Here is an 18312-nt window from a genome sequence, read left to right as displayed (position 1 = left end):
GGAACACTGACTTCTTTCATTTAATGCCTGCAGACTATAAAAGAGAACCCAACCCAAAAAGTTTGGTTGATTAGTCTGTGGCATTCTGTTAAACTGTTGCTTATGGCGGTCTCTGTGAGCTTCTCAGCGACATTCAGCCAGCCAGGTATCCTGCCTGCAGTAGATGGAATGTGGCAATGGAACGCTGGCTGCGCGTGTCATAATAGGCTCTGAGCCTTTATATACCTGTGCACAGCAGCAGCCACCTTCAGTCTGCTGCTGGACAGCCAGCAGCAGCAGCAGCAGCAGGAGAGGTATGTAATCAGGAGCCCTCCTGCTAAGGGTAGACAGCTGCTCGTTCCACCCCACCCCCCGCCTTAATTGGTTCTCCTCCCTTCCAACGGTGTTGAGGCGAGTGGGAACAGCAGGGGGTGAAGGTGCTGTGTTTAAAGAGGTGGAGTTATGCAGATGTAAAACGCGTGGATTGCAGCAGCAGCAAGCCGAAAAGTGCAGGCATGTAAGGGATCTAGAGGTTGACAACATGTCTTCTTAACGGGAGTCCAGGAGCTCATCTCCACAAATGGACTTTTCAGGATCCTTGGGTGGCTCCGTAGTTTGAAACCAATTCTGGTTATCGCTTCTCGGCCTTTTGGCTAAGATCAAGTGTAGTATCTGTTCTTATCAGTTTAATATCTGATACGTCCCCTATCTGGGGACCATATATTAAATGGATTTTTAGAACAGGGAGATGGAAAAATAGCTTGCTCTGTCCACTCCACGCATTGACCTGGTATTGCAGTATCTCCAGGACCGGTGCACCCCTTCTTTAATGCAGTTTCTAAAATCAGAAAGAATTGAATTCAATGTTTTTTGTTCATTTTGCTTGTTTGTCGGATTTTGGGATGGACTCTTTGGCTTTGCTTTTCTTCTCCTCATTGGATTTTTCATGTTCAAAGTTGCAGAAGCCAGATTACAAGCTCATTTTGGTTCAACTTCAGCAACTGTGCATTGCATTGCCATGTAATGTGATGCAATGCTATCTTTCTAGCTCTCCCTTTTTACTTCCTTTTGGATAAACAGACATATTAGGCAAGCATTTTGGAGCTTTCACCTAAATAACTACAGGTGGTGAGATAAGCTGCACAATATAATTGACCTTTCAGTATATTGTTGCACACACACCATCTATTTAGCAAATGCCCTTGTTATCAACAGCAGCCTTTTAAACTCACCTGAGCTAACAGGTATGTGCGCTGGTTACTCTGCTGCGCTTAAAATTTCTTTTTTGGTTTGCTACAATGCCTTTTCTGAAACGTTGTCTCCTTCTGCTGGAACACTGACTTCTTTCATTTAATGCCTGCAGACTATAAAAGAGAACCCAACCCAAAAAGTTTGGTTGATTAGTCTGTGGCATTCTGTTAAACTGTTGCTTATGGCGGTCTCTGTGAGCTTCTCAGCGACATTCAGCCAGCCAGGTATCCTGCCTGCAGTAGATGGAATGTGGCAATGGAACGCTGGCTGCGCGTGTCATAATAGGCTCTGAGCCTTTATATACCTGTGCACAGCAGCAGCCACCTTCAGTCTGCTGCTGGACAGCCAGCAGCAGCAGCAGCAGCAGGAGAGGTATGTAATCAGGAGCCCTCCTGCTAAGGGTAGACAGCTGCTCGTTCCACCCCACCCGCCGCCTTAATTGGTTCTCCTCCCTTCCAACGGTGTTGAGGCGGGTGGGAACAGCAGGGGGTGAAGGTGCTGTGTTTAAAGAGGTGGAGTTATGCAGATCTAAAACGCGTGGATTGCAGCAGCAGCAAGCCGAAAAGTGCAGGCATGTAAGGGATCTAGAGGTTGACAACATGTCTTCTTAACGGGAGTCCAGGAGCTCATCTCCACAAATGGACTTTTCAGGATCCTTGGGTGGCTCCGTAGTTTGAAACCAATTCTGGTTATCGCTTCTCGGCCTTTTGGCTAAGATCAAGTGTAGTATCTGTTCTTATCAGTTTAATATCTGATACGTCCCCTATCTGGGGACCATATATTAAATGGATTTTTAGAACAGGGAGATGGAAAAAGAGCTTGCTCTGTCCACTCCACGCATTGACCTGGTATTGCAGTATCTCCAGGACCGGTGCACCCCTTCTTTAATGCAGTTTCTAAAATCAGAAAGAATTGAATTCAATGTTTTTTGTTCATTTTGCTTGTTTGTCGGATTTTGGGATGGACTCTTTGGCTTTGCTTTTCTTCTCCTCATTGGATTTTTCATGTTCAAAGTTGCAGAAGCCAGATTACAAGCTCATTTTGGTTCAACTTCAGCAACTGTGCATTGCATTGCCATGTAATGTGATGCAATGCTATCTTTCTAGCTCTCCCTTTTTACTTCCTTTTGGATAAACAGACATATTAGGCAAGCATTTTGGAGCTTTCACCTAAATAACTACAGGTGGTGAGATAAGCTGCACAATATAATTGACCTTTCAGTATATTGTTGCACACACACCATCTATTTAGCAAATGCCCTTGTTATCAACAGCAGCCTTTTAAACTCACCTGAGCTAACAGGTATGTGCGCTGGTTACTCTGCTGCGCTTAAAATTTCTTTTTTGGTTTGCTACAATGCCTTTTCTGAAACGTTGTCTCCTTCTGCTGGAACACTGACTTCTTTCATTTAATGCCTGCAGACTATAAAAGAGAACCCAACCCAAAAAGTTTGGTTGATTAGTCTGTGGCATTCTGTTAAACTGTTGCTTATGGCGGTCTCTGTGAGCTTCTCAGCGACATTCAGCCAGCCAGGTATCCTGCCTGCAGTAGATGGAATGTGGCAATGGAACGCTGGCTGCGCGTGTCATAATAGGCTCTGAGCCTTTATATACCTGTGCACAGCAGCAGCCACCTTCAGTCTGCTGCTGGACAGCCAGCAGCAGCAGCAGCAGCAGGAGAGGTATGTAATCAGGAGCCCTCCTGCTAAGGGTAGACAGCTGCTCGTTCCACCCCACCCGCCGCCTTAATTGGTTCTCCTCCCTTCCAACGGTGTTGAGGCGGGTGGGAACAGCAGGGGGTGAAGGTGCTGTGTTTAAAGAGGTGGAGTTATGCAGATCTAAAACGCGTGGATTGCAGCAGCAGCAAGCCGAAAAGTGCAGGCATGTAAGGGATCTAGAGGTTGACAACATGTCTTCTTAACGGGAGTCCAGGAGCTCATCTCCACAAATGGACTTTTCAGGATCCTTGGGTGGCTCCGTAGTTTGAAACCAATTCTGGTTATCGCTTCTCGGCCTTTTGGCTAAGATCAAGTGTAGTATCTGTTCTTATCAGTTTAATATCTGATACGTCCCCTATCTGGGGACCATATATTAAATGGATTTTTAGAACAGGGAGATGGAAAAAGAGCTTGCTCTGTCCACTCCACGCATTGACCTGGTATTGCAGTATCTCCAGGACCGGTGCACCCCTTCTTTAATGCAGTTTCTAAAATCAGAAAGAATTGAATTCAATGTTTTTTGTTCATTTTGCTTGTTTGTCGGATTTTGGGATGGACTCTTTGGCTTTGCTTTTCTTCTCCTCATTGGATTTTTCATGTTCAAAGTTGCAGAAGCCAGATTACAAGCTCATTTTGGTTCAACTTCAGCAACTGTGCATTGCATTGCCATGTAATGTGATGCAATGCTATCTTTCTAGCTCTCCCTTTTTACTTCCTTTTGGATAAACAGACATATTAGGCAAGCATTTTGGAGCTTTCACCTAAATAACTACAGGTGGTGAGATAAGCTGCACAATATAATTGACCTTTCAGTATATTGTTGCACACACACCATCTATTTAGCAAATGCCCTTGTTATCAACAGCAGCCTTTTAAACTCACCTGAGCTAACAGGTATGTGCGCTGGTTACTCTGCTGCGCTTAAAATTTCTTTTTTGGTTTGCTACAATGCCTTTTCTGAAACGTTGTCTCCTTCTGCTGGAACACTGACTTCTTTCATTTAATGCCTGCAGACTATAAAAGAGAACCCAACCCAAAAAGTTTGGTTGATTAGTCTGTGGCATTCTGTTAAACTGTTGCTTATGGCGGTCTCTGTGAGCTTCTCAGCGACATTCAGCCAGCCAGGTATCCTGCCTGCAGTAGATGGAATGTGGCAATGGAACGCTGGCTGCGCGTGTCATAATAGGCTCTGAGCCTTTATATACCTGTGCACAGCAGCAGCCACCTTCAGTCTGCTGCTGGACAGCCAGCAGCAGCAGCAGCAGGAGAGGTATGTAATCAGGAGCCCTCCTGCTAAGGGTAGACAGCTGCTCGTTCCACCCCACCCCCCGCCTTAATTGGTTCTCCTCCCTTCCAACGGTGTTGAGGCGGGTGGGAACAGCAGGGGGTGAAGGTGCTGTGTTTAAAGAGGTGGAGTTATGCAGATCTAAAACGCGTGGATTGCAGCAGCAGCAAGCCGAAAAGTGCAGGCATGTAAGGGATCTAGAGGTTGACAACATGTCTTCTTAACGGGAGTCCAGGAGCTCATCTCCACAAATGGACTTTTCAGGATCCTTGGGTGGCTCCGTAGTTTGAAACCAATTCTGGTTATCGCTTCTCGGCCTTTTGGCTAAGATCAAGTGTAGTATCTGTTCTTATCAGTTTAATATCTGATACGTCCCCTATCTGGGGACCATATATTAAATGGATTTTTAGAACAGGGAGATGGAAAAAGAGCTTGCTCTGTCCACTCCACGCATTGACCTGGTATTGCAGTATCTCCAGGACCGGTGCACCCCTTCTTTAATGCAGTTTCTAAAATCAGAAAGAATTGAATTCAATGTTTTTTGTTCATTTTGCTTGTTTGTCGGATTTTGGGATGGACTCTTTGGCTTTGCTTTTCTTCTCCTCATTGGATTTTTCATGTTCAAAGTTGCAGAAGCCAGATTACAAGCTCATTTTGGTTCAACTTCAGCAACTGTGCATTGCATTGCCATGTAATGTGATGCAATGCTATCTTTCTAGCTCTCCCTTTTTACTTCCTTTTGGATAAACAGACATATTAGGCAAGCATTTTGGAGCTTTCACCTAAATAACTACAGGTGGTGAGATAAGCTGCACAATATAATTGACCTTTCAGTATATTGTTGCACACACACCATCTATTTAGCAAATGCCCTTGTTATCAACAGCAGCCTTTTAAACTCACCTGAGCTAACAGGTATGTGCGCTGGTTACTCTGCTGCGCTTAAAATTTCTTTTTTGGTTTGCTACAATGCCTTTTCTGAAACGTTGTCTCCTTCTGCTGGAACACTGACTTCTTTCATTTAATGCCTGCAGACTATAAAAGAGAACCCAACCCAAAAAGTTTGGTTGATTAGTCTGTGGCATTCTGTTAAACTGTTGCTTATGGCGGTCTCTGTGAGCTTCTCAGCGACATTCAGCCAGCCAGGTATCCTGCCTGCAGTAGATGGAATGTGGCAATGGAACGCTGGCTGCGCGTGTCATAATAGGCTCTGAGCCTTTATATACCTGTGCACAGCAGCAGCCACCTTCAGTCTGCTGCTGGACAGCCAGCAGCAGCAGCAGCAGGAGAGGTATGTAATCAGGAGCCCTCCTGCTAAGGGTAGACAGCTGCTCGTTCCACCCCACCCCCCGCCTTAATTGGTTCTCCTCCCTTCCAACGGTGTTGAGGCGGGTGGGAACAGCAGGGGGTGAAGGTGCTGTGTTTAAAGAGGTGGAGTTATGCAGATCTAAAACGCGTGGATTGCAGCAGCAGCAAGCCGAAAAGTGCAGGCATGTAAGGGATCTAGAGGTTGACAACATGTCTTCTTAACGGGAGTCCAGGAGCTCATCTCCACAAATGGACTTTTCAGGATCCTTGGGTGGCTCCGTAGTTTGAAACCAATTCTGGTTATCGCTTCTCGGCCTTTTGGCTAAGATCAAGTGTAGTATCTGTTCTTATCAGTTTAATATCTGATACGTCCCCTATCTGGGGACCATATATTAAATGGATTTTTAGAACAGGGAGATGGAAAAAGAGCTTGCTCTGTCCACTCCACGCATTGACCTGGTATTGCAGTATCTCCAGGACCGGTGCACCCCTTCTTTAATGCAGTTTCTAAAATCAGAAAGAATTGAATTCAATGTTTTTTGTTCATTTTGCTTGTTTGTCGGATTTTGGGATGGACTCTTTGGCTTTGCTTTTCTTCTCCTCATTGGATTTTTCATGTTCAAAGTTGCAGAAGCCAGATTACAAGCTCATTTTGGTTCAACTTCAGCAACTGTGCATTGCATTGCCATGTAATGTGATGCAATGCTATCTTTCTAGCTCTCCCTTTTTACTTCCTTTTGGATAAACAGACATATTAGGCAAGCATTTTGGAGCTTTCACCTAAATAACTACAGGTGGTGAGATAAGCTGCACAATATAATTGACCTTTCAGTATATTGTTGCACACACACCATCTATTTAGCAAATGCCCTTGTTATCAACAGCAGCCTTTTAAACTCACCTGAGCTAACAGGTATGTGCGCTGGTTACTCTGCTGCGCTTAAAATTTCTTTTTTGGTTTGCTACAATGCCTTTTCTGAAACGTTGTCTCCTTCTGCTGGAACACTGACTTCTTTCATTTAATGCCTGCAGACTATAAAAGAGAACCCAACCCAAAAAGTTTGGTTGATTAGTCTGTGGCATTCTGTTAAACTGTTGCTTATGGCAGTCTCTGTGAGCTTCTCAGCGACATTCAGCCAGCCAGGTATCCTGCCTGCAGTAGATGGAATGTGGCAATGGAACGCTGGCTGCGCGTGTCATAATAGGCTCTGAGCCTTTATATACCTGTGCACAGCAGCAGCCACCTTCAGTCTGCTGCTGGACAGCCAGCAGCAGCAGCAGCAGGAGAGGTATGTAATCAGGAGCCCTCCTGCTAAGGGTAGACAGCTGCTCGTTCCACCCCACCCCCCGCCTTAATTGGTTCTCCTCCCTTCCAACGGTGTTGAGGCGGGTGGGAACAGCAGGGGGTGAAGGTGCTGTGTTTAAAGAGGTGGAGTTATGCAGATCTAAAACGCGTGGATTGCAGCAGCAGTAAGCCGAAAAGTGCAGGCGTGTAAGGGATCTAGAGGTTGACAACATGTCTTCTTAACGGGAGTCCAGGAGCTCATCTCCACAAATGGACTTTTCAGGATCCTTGGGTGGCTCCGTAGTTTGAAACCAATTCTGGTTATCGCTTCTCGGCCTTTTGGCTAAGATCAAGTGTAGTATCTGTTCTTATCAGTTTAATATCTGATACGTCCCCTATCTGGGGACCATATATTAAATGGATTTTTAGAACAGGGAGATGGAAAAAGAGCTTGCTCTGTCCACTCCACGCATTGACCTGGTATTGCAGTATCTCCAGGACCGGTGCACCCCTTCTTTAATGCAGTTTCTAAAATCAGAAAGAATTGAATTCAATGTTTTTTGTTCATTTTGCTTGTTTGTCGGATTTTGGGATGGACTCTTTGGCTTTGCTTTTCTTCTCCTCATTGGATTTTTCATGTTCAAAGTTGCAGAAGCCAGATTACAAGCTCATTTTGGTTCAACTTCAGCAACTGTGCATTGCATTGCCATGTAATGTGATGCAATGCTATCTTTCTAGCTCTCCCTTTTTACTTCCTTTTGGATAAACAGACATATTAGGCAAGCATTTTGGAGCTTTCACCTAAATAACTACAGGTGGTGAGATAAGCTGCACAATATAATTGACCTTTCAGTATATTGTTGCACACACACCATCTATTTAGCAAATGCCCTTGTTATCAACAGCAGCCTTTTAAACTCACCTGAGCTAACAGGTATGTGCGCTGGTTACTCTGCTGCGCTTAAAATTTCTTTTTTGGTTTGCTACAATGCCTTTTCTGAAACGTTGTCTCCTTCTGCTGGAACACTGACTTCTTTCATTTAATGCCTGCAGACTATAAAAGAGAACCCAACCCAAAAAGTTTGGTTGATTAGTCTGTGGCATTCTGTTAAACTGTTGCTTATGGCGGTCTCTGTGAGCTTCTCAGCGACATTCAGCCAGCCAGGTATCCTGCCTGCAGTAGATGGAATGTGGCAATGGAACGCTGGCTGCGCGTGTCATAATAGGCTCTGAGCCTTTATATACCTGTGCACAGCAGCAGCCACCTTCAGTCTGCTGCTGGACAGCCAGCAGCAGCAGCAGCAGGAGAGGTATGTAATCAGGAGCCCTCCTGCTAAGGGTAGACAGCTGCTCGTTCCACCCCACCCCCCGCCTTAATTGGTTCTCCTCCCTTCCAACGGTGTTGAGGCGGGTGGGAACAGCAGGGGGTGAAGGTGCTGTGTTTAAAGAGGTGGAGTTATGCAGATCTAAAACGCGTGGATTGCAGCAGCAGCAAGCCGAAAAGTGCAGGCATGTAAGGGATCTAGAGGTTGACAACATGTCTTCTTAACGGGAGTCCAGGAGCTCATCTCCACAAATGGACTTTTCAGGATCCTTGGGTGGCTCCGTAGTTTGAAACCAATTCTGGTTATCGCTTCTCGGCCTTTTGGCAAGATCAGTGGTGGTTTTCTGCTGCTGGTGTTGTTTGGAGGGCAGTTGTGACTGGGGTTCCCCCTTGTGGGGCCCTAGTGTGCGATTGAGCGGCGATTGTGTTTATCTGCTGTAAAAATGGTGGAGAAAACACGTGGATTAGAGGACTCGGTCTGTCTGAAGGTGGCTGCAGGTCATGAAGGAGAAATCGGTTTGGACCAAGTTTGCGTTGATGTCTTGAAGAACATTAATGGCTTGAAGGTAACGGATGTATTGGCACTGCAGGATTTTCAGAAACAAGGAATTTATGATATCACTTTTGTTTCTTTGAGTATTTGCCAGAGAGTCTACATGGAGTTGGTACGAATGAAGGAAGAAAAGGAATTGAAATGCCTAGAGTTTATTGCACTGGAACCTCTGTTCCAGCAGACATATAAGTATGTGGTTGTGCACATGTATAACCCTAAAGTTCCGGATGAGACTGTTTCCAATTTTTTAGCTCGGTATTGTAGTGAGGTTAAATTTTTGGGAAGAATGAAGAACAAATACAATTATCTAAATGGCAAGAGGAGATATGTTGTAAAACTGAGACCGGATGATAGAGCTATTGGGGGTGCCAAGAGCATTCCTGGACAGTTTTCTATCGGAGGAGAAAGGGCATTTTGTTTTTATAATGGACAGATGGAATATTGTAGGAAGTGTCATGAGTTTGGACATGTTCAGAAAGATTGTCCAGTGCAAGGTGATGTTTGTAGAGGTTGTGGGAAATCTGGGCATGTTGCAAGTGGTTGCCCAATGAATAAGGTGTGTGATTTGTGTGGACATGCAGATCACCTTGCAAGGAAATGTAGATTGTGGGCTCAGATTCCTAGGTCACAGGTGGACGCTGAAGAGAGGCAGAAGAAGACTCGGCAGGAAAGTGGGGAGGAGGGCGAAGGCTCAGACTCAGAGGGGGAAAGCCAAAAACAAGATGGTGGTAGGGGAAGAGACCATGCGGTGCCCAAGATGGAGGAAAAGGGGCGGAGCCAGAAGAAAGTTGGTTTGAGGGAGGGGCTGGAAGTAATAAACAAAGTAGCTGATGTGCATGGCCCGGGTGATGGGATGGATTTGTCTAATATGGCGGAGTCAGTGAATCCTGTTTTGGGAAGAGATGGGGGTGAGGAAATGGAGGTTTTGGAGGAGGAGGATTCTGATTCGGATGGAACTATAACCCCTCAGCAGCGTGATAGGGTTAACAGTGATTGGAGTGAAAATGAGGAGGAAGATGATGGCAAGGAGGAGAGTTATGCCTCCGTGATTAAAAGAAGTAAGGTGGAGGGGTGTTGGTCTGGGGGGCAGGAAGATCCAGTCTCCCTAAGACCAGGTTATTCTAACAGGGACTCGAGTTCTGAGTCGCCTGATATACGTAGAAAAGTGGGTGGCAGGAGTGGGTTTTCTCCTGGTTCATGATGGATCGGGTATGGTGGAGATTTTTTCCTGTTGTTATGATGGCGTTGTGTGTTGCTTCTCTGAATGTACGAGGGATTGGTTCTGCTTGTAGGAGAGCAGGGATACTGGAGTACATTGAGAGTGTGAATGCAGATATTGTCTGTCTGCAGGAATGTGTAATTAAATCTGCCCCGCATGAGAGTGAGTGGAATAAGGGGCAATCTTTTTGGTCCCCATGCTCAGAAAACAGGAATGAAGGGGTGGGCATTTTACTGTGTAATTCCAGTCTAAAGGTTTTAGAGTTTAAAGTAATCATACCTGGGAGATGTTTGTTTTTATTAGTGGATTTTTTAGGTCAGCGGGTACGGGTTTTTAATGTTTATGCCCCTGCTGATAAACAAGCAAGAGTTGGGTCTTTGGAGTCTCTAAAGTTGTTTTTACCAGGCAGAGACTTCACTATAGTGGCTGGAGATTTTAATTGTGTCAGATCCGCAAAAGATCGTAAGAGCTCTACGGAAGGTAAGACTGATGTTACGTCTAATATTTTAAATCAGATTGTGCAGGATTTACGCTACACGGATGCTGGTCTGATGGTTGGGCCAAGTGATAAGTTCACATACATATCAGACAGTGGACGTAGTGTTTCCCGAATTGACTATGTTTTTATGTCTGAAGGGATTAAGGTGGCCAAGTGCAACCACGTGATGACGACTTTTTCTGACCACAAGATGATAGTGGTAGATCTGTGTATAGCTGAGTCCCTGGCTTTTGGAAAGGGACTCTGGAAGCTGAACGTAAGCCTGCTGGAAGAGGAGAGTGTTAAGGTTGGTTTTAATAAAGTGTTTTTGTCTTGTGTGTCTGAACAGCACCTTTTTAAAGATTTGCTAGAGTGGTGGGACTGGGCTAAGGAGAAATTTGCATGTTATTTTAAAGGGGTGTGTTTTAGGAGAGCGAAAGCCAAAAGGGATCATGATGCTGCTGTTATTTCAAAATTGGAAGTACTCCATAAGTTTAAGAGAGCGGGGATGGAGGTGGATAAAGAGATTGCAGATTTGAAGGACGAACTGAAGAAGATACTTATTGAAAAAGGGAAGACTATTATGTTTAAGGCAAAAATAAAGCACATGGAGGAAAATGAGCAATGTTCGAGATACTTTTTTAAAAAATGTTTTAAACCTAAAGGGGTTTTTAAGTTTGTTTTTTCTCCTGCAGGGGAGGTATCTGGGGATGAGATGATTGGCAGTATTCTTTCCTTTTATGAAACACTCTTCTCTAACGATAGTAGAGCCAGTGATGCGGAAATTAATGATTATTGCAAAGTATTAACTAATAATATTCCTGAGGAGAAAATTGGGTTTTTAAGTGAGGAGGTTGGGAAAGATGAAATTAGACGGGCAGTGGATGGCTTGGCGAAAGGCAAGACGCCAGGCTGTGATGGTCTTCCTGCTGAATTTTATGTTAGATTTTGGGATATTATAGGTGTGGAGTTTTCCCGGGTGGTGCAATATGGTTTTACTCATGGGATTTTATCGGTTTCTATGCGTAGGGGGATTGTTACGCTGATTCATAAGAAAGGGGACATGAGGGATATTAAAAATTGGAGGCCCATAACATTGTTAAACAGTGATTACAAAATTATTTCTAAAATTGTGGCTGGTAGACTGGCAGATGTGATAGGTGATATGGTGGGGGAGTATCAGGCATGTGCAGTGCCTGGTAGGAAAATTTCAGATAATTTGCTGCTTCTAAGAGACTTAATTTATCAGGCTAATTTGAATAAGAATGCTCTTTTGTTACAGTCGGTGGACCTGGAGAAAGCCTTTGATAAAATATCACATAGATTTTTGTTCTCTGCTGTAAGTCACCTTGGTGTTCCGGATAAATTATTGATGGTCATTAAGAGTTTTTATTGTGGGGTCAGTAGCCAGATTTTAGTTAATGGGCATGTGAGTTCCAGTTTTAATATTTTATCGGGAGTTAGGCAGGGTTGTCCCCTGTCACCAATTCTTTTTATCTGTGTGGTGGAGGCCCTTTTAAAAAGTGTGCAAGTTGACAAGTGTGTGGCTGGTGTTTTTATTCCTGGGGGATCCGGGGGTCCAGTCAAGTCTTTAAGTTATATGGATGATATTGTTTTTACTTGTGGTTCACAGGCGGATCTCAATAGAGTGAATTTGCACGTAAGGATTTTTTGTTGTGTGGCTGGTATGGCGGTGAATTGGGGAAAGTGCCAGCTTTGTAACTTTGGGAGGCAGGTTGAGGTTAACGTGGCAGGAGTGGAGAGTAGGGAGGAAATTGAGGTTCTTGGTGTCATCTTTGAGAAGGAACTGAAAGGGAAAAGCAGCCTGAAGATTCTAGAAGACAAAATGGATCAGAAGTTGAACTTTTGGAAACTAAGGAACCTGTCGCTGAGAGGGAAAGTGCTGGTAATCAAGTCTGTGATTCTCCCGCTTCTGCTGTACACTGCTTTGATTTTCCCACCTGCTGTGCTTTGGACAAAGAGAGTGACAAGGAAACTGTTTGTGTTTTTTTGGGGATCCAAAATGGAGAAACTAAGAAGAGGAATGGTTATGTGTTCTGTGGAAAATGGGGGTTGTGATTTTCCTAACATTGACTTATTTTTAAGAATGCATTATTTTTTGAACATTTATAAATTATCCCAGTGCAATAACAGGACTGCGGACATGTGCAAATATTTAGCAGGACGGCTTTTCCAGAAATGGAGCTGGTGTGAGAAGGATTTAAGAAAACCAGTTTCGTTTGTGATACCGTTTTTTTATGTGGTGCTTAGGTCCTTCTATGATCAAAATGGGATAAGCTCCATGGTTAGACCGGACAAAAAACTGATTGTCTCAGGTATTAAGAAGAAGGAGATGTTATGTGATGTGCCGTTTTGTAATAATGCACAGTCTGGACAGGTGTGGAAGCTTTTTTTCATGCGTGGAATCAGCAACAGACAGAAGGATGTAACCTGGATGGCGTTGCATGGATGCTTGCCAACAAGAGCTTTTTTGAATGACCGGGGGATAAAGGTTCAAGAACTATGTCCTAGGGAAGGTTGCAATAAGGTGGAAACAATACAGCATATTTTTTGGGACTGTTTTTTTGCTAAAAAAGTTTTTACCTTGTTGTCATGTATGTTTGTTGCTTTAGTTGGTTTTCATTGTTTCGATTTTGAAAGGATTTTAATAGGTCAAGATTTTAAGTACTCGCAAAGGAAGCGGGCAAGCTGGATTATTTTTGTCATATATAAAGAGGTTTTATGGGACGTTCGGAATTTGGTGATTTTTAAAAAGATTGTTTTTTCCCCCATGGAATGCAGAAAGATTTTTCTTGCTAGACTGTTCTATGCCTATTTATTGGATAAAAAGAAGTATGGTGAGACAGCAGCAGAGGCACTCTGGAACTTTTCACATTGGACTTCTTACAGTAAGTAACAGTTAATTGCAGGGTTGTGTTTTTTGGGATTTTGTTTTTGTTTTTCCGAATGATGATTTGAGAACCCGTTATGTGAATATGCGCTATGATGCATAAATTAATGTGGGTCTTAATCTGAGGAAAAAAAAAAAAAAAAAAAATCTGTTCTTATCAGTTTAATATCTGATACGTCCCCTATCTGGGGACCATATATTAAATGGATTTTTAGAACAGGGAGATGGAAAAAGAGCTTGCTCTGTCCACTCCACGCATTGACCTGGTATTGCAGTATCTCCAGGACCGGTGCACCCCTTCTTTAATGCAGTTTCTAAAATCAGAAAGAATTGAATTCAATGTTTTTTGTTCATTTTGCTTGTTTGTCGGATTTTGGGATGGACTCTTTGGCTTTGCTTTTCTTCTCCTCATTGGATTTTTCATGTTCAAAGTTGCAGAAGCCAGATTACAAGCTCATTTTGGTTCAACTTCAGCAACTGTGCATTGCATTGCCATGTAATGTGATGCAATGCTATCTTTCTAGCTCTCCCTTTTTACTTCCTTTTGGATAAACAGACATATTAGGCAAGCATTTTGGAGCTTTCACCTAAATAACTACAGGTGGTGAGATAAGCTGCACAATATAATTGACCTTTCAGTATATTGTTGCACACACACCATCTATTTAGCAAATGCCCTTGTTATCAACAGCAGCCTTTAAAACTCACCTGAGCTAACAGGTATGTGCGCTGGTTACTCTGCTGCGCTTAAAATTTCTTTTTTGGTTTGCTACAATGCCTTTTCTGAAACGTTGTCTCCTTCTGCTGGAACACTGACTTCTTTCATTTAATGCCTGCAGACTATAAAAGAGAACCCAACCCAAAAAGTTTGGTTGATTAGTCTGTGGCATTCTGTTAAACTGTTGCTTATGGCGGTCTCTGTGAGCTTCTCAGCGACATTCAGCCAGCCAGGTATCCTGCCTGCAGTAGATGGAATGTGGCAATGGAACGCTGGCTGCGCATGTCATAATAGGCTCTGAGCCTTTATATACCTGTGCACAGCAGCAGCCACCTTCAGTCTGCTGCTGGACAGCCAGCAGCAGCAGCAGCAGGAGAGGTATGTAATCAGGAGCCCTCCTGCTAAGGGTAGACAGCTGCTCATTCCACCCCACCCCCCGCCTTAATTGGTTCTCCTCCCTTCCAACGGTGTTGAGGCGGGTGGGAACAGCAGGGGGTGAAGGTGCTGTGTTTAAAGAGGTGGAGTTATGCAGATCTAAAACGCGTGGATTGCAGCAGCAGCAAGCCGAAAAGTGCAGGCATGTAAGGGATCTAGAGGTTGACAACATGTCTTCTTAACGGGAGTCCAGGAGCTCATCTCCACAAATGGACTTTTCAGGATCCTTGGGTGGCTCCGTAGTTTGAAACCAATTCTGGTTATCGCTTCTCGGCCTTTTGGCTAAGATCAAGTGTAGTATCTGTTCTTATCAGTTTAATATCTGATACGTCCCCTATCTGGGGACCATATATTAAATGGATTTTTAGAACAGGGAGATGGAAAAAGAGCTTGCTCTGTCCACTCCACGCATTGACCTGGTATTGCAGTATCTCCAGGACCGGTGCACCCCTTCTTTAATGCAGTTTCTAAAATCAGAAAGAATTGAATTCAATGTTTTTTGTTCATTTTGCTTGTTTGTCGGATTTTGGGATGGACTCTTTGGCTTTGCTTTTCTTCTCCTCATTGGATTTTTCATGTTCAAAGTTGCAGAAGCCAGATTACAAGCTCATTTTGGTTCAACTTCAGCAACTGTGCATTGCATTGCCATGTAATGTGATGCAATGCTATCTTTCTAGCTCTCCCTTTTTACTTCCTTTTGGATAAACAGACATATTAGGCAAGCATTTTGGAGCTTTCACCTAAATAACTACAGGTGGTGAGATAAGCTGCACAATATAATTGACCTTTCAGTATATTGTTGCACACACACCATCTATTTAGCAAATGCCCTTGTTATCAACAGCAGCCTTTAAAACTCACCTGAGCTAACAGGTATGTGCGCTGGTTACTCTGCTGCGCTTAAAATTTCTTTTTTGGTTTGCTACAATGCCTTTTCTGAAACGTTGTCTCCTTCTGCTGGAACACTGACTTCTTTCATTTAATGCCTGCAGACTATAAAAGAGAACCCAACCCAAAAAGTTTGGTTGATTAGTCTGTGGCATTCTGTTAAACTGTTGCTTATGGCGGTCTCTGTGAGCTTCTCAGCGACATTCAGCCAGCCAGGTATCCTGCCTGCAGTAGATGGAATGTGGCAATGGAACGCTGGCTGCGCGTGTCATAATAGGCTCTGAGCCTTTATATACCTGTGCACAGCAGCAGCCACCTTCAGTCTGCTGCTGGACAGCCAGCAGCAGCAGCAGCAGGAGAGGTATGTAATCAGGAGCCCTCCTGCTAAGGGTAGACAGCTGCTCGTTCCACCCCACCCCCCGCCTTAATTGGTTCTCCTCCCTTCCAACGGTGTTGAGGCGGGTGGGAACAGCAGGGGGTGAAGGTGCTGTGTTTAAAGAGGTGGAGTTATGCAGCTCTAAAACGCGTGGATTGCAGCAGCAGCAAGCCGAAAAGTGCAGGCATGTAAGGGATCTAGAGGTTGACAACATGTCTTCTTAACGGGAGTCCAGGAGCTCATCTCCACAAATGGACTTTTCAGGATCCTTGGGTGGCTCCGTAGTTTGAAACCAATTCTGGTTATCGCTTCTCGGCCTTTTGGCTAAGATCAAGTGTAGTATCTGTTCTTATCAGTTTAATATCTGATACGTCCCCTATCTGGGGACCATATATTAAATGGATTTTTAGAACAGGGAGATGGAAAAAGAGCTTGCTCTGTCCACTCCACGCATTGACCTGGTATTGCAGTATCTCCAGGACCGGTGCACCCCTTCTTTAATGCAGTTTCTAAAATCAGAAAGAATTGAATTCAATGTTTTTTGTTCATTTTGCTTGTTTGTCGGATTTTGGGATGGACTCTTTGGCTTTGCTTTTCTTCTCCTCATTGGATTTTTCATGTTCAAAGTTGCAGAAGCCAGATTACAAGCTCATTTTGGTTCAACTTCAGCAACTGTGCATTGCATTGCCATGTAATGTGATGCAATGCTATCTTTCTAGCTCTCCCTTTTTACTTCCTTTTGGATAAACAGACATATTAGGCAAGCATTTTGGAGCTTTCACCTAAATAACTACAGGTGGTGAGATAAGCTGCACAATATAATTGACCTTTCAGTATATTGTTGCACACACACCATCTATTTAGCAAATGCCCTTGTTATCAACAGCAGCCTTTTAAACTCACCTGAGCTAACAGGTATGTGCGCTGGTTACTCTGCTGCGCTTAAAATTTCTTTTTTGGTTTGCTACAATGCCTTTTCTGAAACGTTGTCTCCTTCTGCTGGAACACTGACTTCTTTCATTTAATGCCTGCAGACTATAAAAGAGAACCCAACCCAAAAAGTTTGGTTGATTAGTCTGTGGCATTCTGTTAAACTGTTGCTTATGGCGGTCTCTGTGAGCTTCTCAGCGACATTCAGCCAGCCAGGTATCCTGCCTGCAGTAGATGGAATGTGGCAATGGAACGCTGGCTGCGCGTGTCATATTAGGCTCTGAGCCTTTATATACCTGTGCACAGCAGCAGCCACCTTCAGTCTGCTGCTGGACAGCCAGCAGCAGCAGCAGCAGGAGAGGTATGTAATCAGGAGCCCTCCTGCTAAGGGTAGACAGCTGCTCGTTCCACCCCACCCCCCGCCTTAATTGGTTCTCCTCCCTTCCAACGTTGTTGAGGCGGGTGGGAACAGCAGGGGGTGAAGGTGCTGTGTTTAAAGAGGTGGAGTTATGCAGATCTAAAACGCGTGGATTGCAGCAGCAGCAAGCCGAAAAGTGCAGGCATGTAAGGGATCTAGAGGTTGACAACATGTCTTCTTAACGGGAGTCCAGGAGCTCATCTCCACAAATGGACTTTTCAGGATCCTTGGGTGGCTCCGTAGTTTGAAACCAATTCTGGTTATCGCTTCTCGGCCTTTTGGCTAAGATCAAGTGTAGTATCTGTTCTTATCAGTTTAATATCTGATACGTCCCCTATCTGGGGACCATATATTAAATGGATTTTTAGAACAGGGAGATGGAAAAAGAGCTTGCTCTGTCCACTCCACGCATTGACCTGGTATTGCAGTATCTCCAGGACCGGTGCACCCCTTCTTTAATGCAGTTTCTAAAATCAGAAAGAATTGAATTCAATGTTTTTTGTTCATTTTGCTTGTTTGTCGGATTTTGGGATGGACTCTTTGGCTTTGCTTTTCTTCTCCTCATTGGATTTTTCATGTTCAAAGTTGCAGAAGCCAGATTACAAGCTCATTTTGGTTCAACTTCAGCAACTGTGCATTGCATTGCCATGTAATGTGATGCAATGCTATCTTTCTAGCTCTCCCTTTTTACTTCCTTTTGGATAAACAGACATATTAGGCAAGCATTTTGGAGCTTTCACCTAAATAACTACAGGTGGTGAGATAAGCTGCACAATATAATTGACCTTTCAGTATATTGTTGCACACACACCATCTATTTAGCAAATGCCCTTGTTATCAACAGCAGCCTTTTAAACTCACCTGAGCTAACAGGTATGTGCGCTGGTTACTCTGCTGCGCTTAAAATTTCTTTTTTGGTTTGCTACAATGCCTTTTCTGAAACGTTGTCTCCTTCTGCTGGAACACTGACTTCATTCATTTAATGCCTGCAGACTATAAAAGAGAACCCAACCCAAAAAGTTTGGTTGATTAGTCTGTGGCATTCTGTTAAACTGTTGCTTATGGCGGTCTCTGTGAGCTTCTCAGCGACATTCAGCCAGCCAGGCATCCTGCCTGCAGTAGATGGAATGTGGCAATGGAACGCTGGCTGCGCGTGTCATAATAGGCTCTGAGCCTTTATATACCTGTGCACAGCAGCAGCCACCTTCAGTCTGCTGCTGGACAGCCAGCAGCAGCA

At 44.1% G+C, this 18312-nt stretch overlaps 9 non-coding genes and 1 pseudogene across 9 annotated transcripts; all 10 read left to right on the top strand.

Moving 5' to 3' along the window:
• The first annotated feature begins 612 nt into the window (after window positions 1-612).
• LOC141207175 (U2 spliceosomal RNA) lies at window positions 613-803 on the top strand. Its single transcript, XR_012277597.1, has one exon. It is a non-coding gene; the product is annotated as a U2 spliceosomal RNA (small nuclear RNA).
• Window positions 804-1921: 1118 nt separating this feature from the next.
• On the top strand, window positions 1922-2112 carry LOC141207506 (U2 spliceosomal RNA). The gene has a single exon (XR_012277841.1). It is a non-coding gene; the product is annotated as a U2 spliceosomal RNA (small nuclear RNA).
• Window positions 2113-3230: 1118 nt separating this feature from the next.
• LOC141207505 (U2 spliceosomal RNA) lies at window positions 3231-3421 on the top strand. The gene has a single exon (XR_012277840.1). It is a non-coding gene; the product is annotated as a U2 spliceosomal RNA (small nuclear RNA).
• A 1115-nt stretch (window positions 3422-4536) lies between these two features.
• On the top strand, window positions 4537-4727 carry LOC141207503 (U2 spliceosomal RNA). Its single transcript, XR_012277838.1, has one exon. It is a non-coding gene; the product is annotated as a U2 spliceosomal RNA (small nuclear RNA).
• Window positions 4728-5842: 1115 nt separating this feature from the next.
• Window positions 5843-6033, top strand: LOC141207502 (U2 spliceosomal RNA). Its single transcript, XR_012277837.1, has one exon. It is a non-coding gene; the product is annotated as a U2 spliceosomal RNA (small nuclear RNA).
• Window positions 6034-7148: 1115 nt separating this feature from the next.
• LOC141207500 (U2 spliceosomal RNA) lies at window positions 7149-7339 on the top strand. The gene has a single exon (XR_012277836.1). It is a non-coding gene; the product is annotated as a U2 spliceosomal RNA (small nuclear RNA).
• Window positions 7340-13409: 6070 nt separating this feature from the next.
• Window positions 13410-13610, top strand: LOC141207335 (U2 spliceosomal RNA; annotated as a pseudogene).
• Window positions 13611-14725: 1115 nt separating this feature from the next.
• LOC141207499 (U2 spliceosomal RNA) lies at window positions 14726-14916 on the top strand. The gene has a single exon (XR_012277835.1). It is a non-coding gene; the product is annotated as a U2 spliceosomal RNA (small nuclear RNA).
• A 1115-nt stretch (window positions 14917-16031) lies between these two features.
• LOC141207498 (U2 spliceosomal RNA) lies at window positions 16032-16222 on the top strand. Its single transcript, XR_012277834.1, has one exon. It is a non-coding gene; the product is annotated as a U2 spliceosomal RNA (small nuclear RNA).
• A 1115-nt stretch (window positions 16223-17337) lies between these two features.
• On the top strand, window positions 17338-17528 carry LOC141207497 (U2 spliceosomal RNA). Its single transcript, XR_012277833.1, has one exon. It is a non-coding gene; the product is annotated as a U2 spliceosomal RNA (small nuclear RNA).
• The last annotated feature ends 784 nt before the right edge of the window (window positions 17529-18312 follow it).

This window comes from Phyllobates terribilis, unplaced genomic scaffold (assembly GCF_046119375.1).
Source record: "Phyllobates terribilis strain yellow unplaced genomic scaffold, ASM4611937v1 Scaffold_160__1_contigs__length_4322635, whole genome shotgun sequence".
NCBI lineage: Eukaryota > Metazoa > Chordata > Amphibia > Anura > Dendrobatidae > Phyllobates > Phyllobates terribilis.
The sequence above is the reverse complement of the archived record's forward strand: the minus strand, read 5'-3'. Positions and strand labels throughout refer to the sequence as shown.